Source organism: Phacochoerus africanus, chromosome 5 (assembly GCF_016906955.1).
Source record: "Phacochoerus africanus isolate WHEZ1 chromosome 5, ROS_Pafr_v1, whole genome shotgun sequence".
NCBI lineage: Eukaryota > Metazoa > Chordata > Mammalia > Artiodactyla > Suidae > Phacochoerus > Phacochoerus africanus.
Window position 1 is genome coordinate 122,208,414 of NC_062548.1, and position 3,551 is coordinate 122,211,964.

Sequence of the window (3,551 nt, forward strand, 5' to 3'; positions counted from 1 at the left end):
GCTGTCCCCACTTTAGAAAGAAAGTCAAGGCCAGGAAGTATCAGAGACTCTAGGATCAGACCCATAGCTCGGGAAGGGCCTATGGGCAGCATGGAGAGTGGGACATCTGCTCTGTGACTCCAGGGGCAGGAGGGGCTGCACAGGGAAGGCTTCCTGGAGGAAGTGCGGCTCTAGCTGGTTCTCTGAGGACAGAAGAAGAGGAGGTCTGAGCAGGGTCCAGGTAGGAGGAAGATTGTGAGCAAAGATTCAGGGAGAAAAAAACTGGCCAGAATGAGAAGGGGGGAGGCTAGATTTCAGGCCCCCTCCCACACAGCCTATCAGGAATTTCTCGTGCTTCCCTATTTTAGAAACAGTTTTCTTTTAATGAGCAGCCTTCCTTGAGCACCGGTAGCAGGGACCTCATGACCATTCACACCTTAAATGAATCCCTCAGCCGCTCCTGTCCTCCCTGGGTGGGGTGGGTGGTGGCACTCGGGATACAGAGGGGTGGCAGACCAAGGCTCCATGTGGAAGAATCTGGACCTGTGGATAAAGAGGGCAGGTACTTTGAGGCTCAAGCCTGAGCAGAAGCAGGAGGAGGCGCGCCTTGGTTTTCTCGCCACTGCACCGGCCCTCACCTGGCTCTGGAGTGGGGCCTCCAGGGATGCCGAAAGAGGGATTAGTGAGACCTGTAAGGTGGGAGCCCAGTGTGGCTGGGGAGTCCTCGTGCTGAGGCCAAACAGCATCTTGGAAGTCAGCGCTGGAGGAGGAGGTGGAGGAGGAAGTGGGCGTCTCTTGGCCTTGCCCGCCTTGGAGTCGGCTGATGGATTCAGATCAGCCCGGGAGGCTTTGGACTTGGGCTTCCAGCTACGGGGCTGACACAGTAGTGCCCCTGAACTTCCTGTCCCCGGCACGGCCTCTCGGCCTTTCTGGGCTCCAGGACAAAGCCAGGTAAACATCCCTCCAGACCCCTTACCCTTGGAATGTGGCCTCAGGTCTGCAAATGCATCCCTGGGAATGTGAATAACTACAGAACCAATATCCATGACCCATTGTTCTGGAAGTTCCAGAAAAATCAAAACAAACTTCCAACAATATGGGGGTGAGGAGGGAGTGCGGAAAGGGCCGGCGGGGGCCTTTGTCCCGAGCCAGCCAGTCGTTTACATTTTCCACGTTAATGAGCTGGGAAGTGGCTCTTTTTATGCCAGTAATAACAACTACCACCCCCTCCATGTTCTCATTCCATCCTGGCCAAAATCCAAGCGAGGCCAACACGAGCAGAGCATCCTGTTACAGACATAAGGGGTTTGAGCTTCCAAGAGGCCCCGTGACTTGCCAGGGTTAGTAAACGCCAGAGCGGGGGCTCGAACCCAGGGTCCCAGCCTCTTCCCAGTCCACCTTGGTGGGGCCAGCTGCACCCATCCAAGCACAGGATTGACCTGAAGGGTCTCGCCAGGCTCCCTTGAGCTTCCCAACGTGGAGTCTGCTGAATGAGGAAGCAGATTCTTTGGTGAGGGGGCCAGGAGGCCAGCTTTGCCTGACACTGCCTGCCCCTGAGTCCGGTCACATGAAGGCCCGGAGCCAAGTGAATGGGGCTGGCCGGGCCTTTGTCCCCCCACGAACCCAGGCTGGCCTTGCTCCTTATCTACAGCCACGCATTTCCCGGCTATGCAGCACTCAGTCTTCCCGCTGGTGCCCTGGCCCCGTGGGGCCTTGGGAACGAAGCCTCCCTCACCCCCCTCCAAGGCCAGCTCAGCCCCACTCACCAAGCCTCAGGCCCTTTGCAGGGATGGAAAGAAGAAGGTAACAACGGGTGAACCGCTCATAGATAATTAGCAATGGGTTGTCTCTCCTCCAACGCCATGGAATTTTCACGGGCTGATATTTTTAGCAGAAAAAGAGAAATTGGCTGAACTCATAAATTGTGATTTTGTGCACGTGTCTGTCTCCAAAACTAATTGCTAGATAACTAAGAGCTTGTTCTTTGACGATGGCCATTTAGGAAATGGAATTCTAACAGGCTCACTGGAGTCTCACAAGTCTTGCTTGCAGTTTGCACCAAGAAGCTGTGTGTATGACAGCACTTCCATCTGGCAGGTGGCCTCACTGGAAAGCACTCAGAAGTCTGGAGATAAACAGAAGCACAATTAATCACTGCAATTGTTTTCCCGGCTGTGAACATGACATTCCTCCGGATTTTTGAGGGCAGCACGCACGGAAAGGACCTGGCTTTGCCTTCTCTGCGGCATTCAGAACAGCAGCAGGTGTCCTCCAGGCTGTGATTGCTGACACTGGCCTTCTGCTCACATGTCGTCTCCTAGAAAACCCAGCCACGAGCCAGGCCGACATGCAGTGGCAAGGCCTTGGCTCTCCTCGCTCCAACTGGGCCAGGAGCACTGGGTCCCCTGAGAAGCCTGAAGTTATACGGGCTCTGACTGGAGGCTCTCTGGCATCCGGGTTTTGCTCGTTATTTTTATGAGAAAATGACTTGGTTTTGTTCCTTGCAGATCAGAAGAAGGAAAATAACTTAAGCCAAGAGCAGAACAGGAAAGAGAAACCCGTGGGCTCCTTACTGAGTTAACAATGGGGAGTGTGCCAGTTAACAACTGTTTAAGCCTCCAGAAGCAAGGGCCCAGGAAGCGGTGGCTCCTTTAGAATTGCTGTTTCACCCTGACCTAGGCCTTTGGAGGAAACTGCCAAATCTTAGGTTTTCTATCTACAACATGGTAACCCCAAATCTCCTGGATGATGTGGGTCTCAGGATTAAAATGAATGAGTCTGAGGCTCCAGGTCTCCTTGGGATCAGGACCTGATAGCTTTGGGGGACACTATTCTGCCTACACATCCCCTGTGCTTTGATGGTCACCAGTGGGTCCTGGCCCTGGGCGCCGTGGAGTCATGGATGTGGTGGGTGACGGGCAGGCTGCACGGGCAATTTTGCTCCCTTAGGGGGTGGCCGGGAGCAGTTAGAAGTGACAGGGGCAGGGTTGCAGCCTTAGAGCTGTGGCCACCTGCGCCTGTTCATAGACTCCTGGGTGAGGCCTGGGTCCCCTGGGTAGGACAGCCTGATAGCAATCCCGGGCCTCTAGTTCCCCAGTGGAAATGGGAAGAGGGAGCTGGTTATAATAATTTGTGCCATTTATTGAGGACCTTCTATATTCCAGGTACTTTTCTTCATTATTTCATTAAATCCTCAATAAATCTGACCATTTTACAGGGGAGGATACTGAAGCTTAAAGAACGTGAGTGACCTGACCCAGATCTCACAGCTACTAACTGATGGAGCCAAAATAAGACCTCAGGTTGGGTGGATGACAAGGTTCTTGTTTTTTCGGTTGTTTTGTTTTGTTTTTTCACGACATCATCGTGTGTCTCCTTGTAACAAACTCTGAGTTATAAATCACAGGCCTGCGGCAAAGGAGGGCTGGGAAAATAATTTCAAAGTCTTAGGGCTATACCAAGACCTAAATCAGGAGTTCTTGTAGCCCCATGGCCTAGATCTGTGATGGCAGGGGGCACTGGGAGGGGGTTCTGATGGAAACAGAGGCGTTAAAGAAAGAATGATGGCCTCA

The 3,551-nt window shown here is 53.2% G+C and overlaps 1 long non-coding RNA gene across 1 annotated transcript; it reads right to left on the reverse strand.

Annotated features, from left to right (window-relative positions):
• Positions 1-339: 339 nt before the first annotated feature.
• On the reverse strand, positions 340-1,713 carry LOC125126878 (uncharacterized). Its single transcript, XR_007134816.1, has 2 exons — positions 618-1,713; positions 340-522 (listed from the first exon to the last, which is right to left on the reverse strand). It is a non-coding gene; the product is annotated as an uncharacterized LOC125126878 (long non-coding RNA).
• Between the last annotated feature and the right edge of the window lie 1,838 nt (positions 1,714-3,551).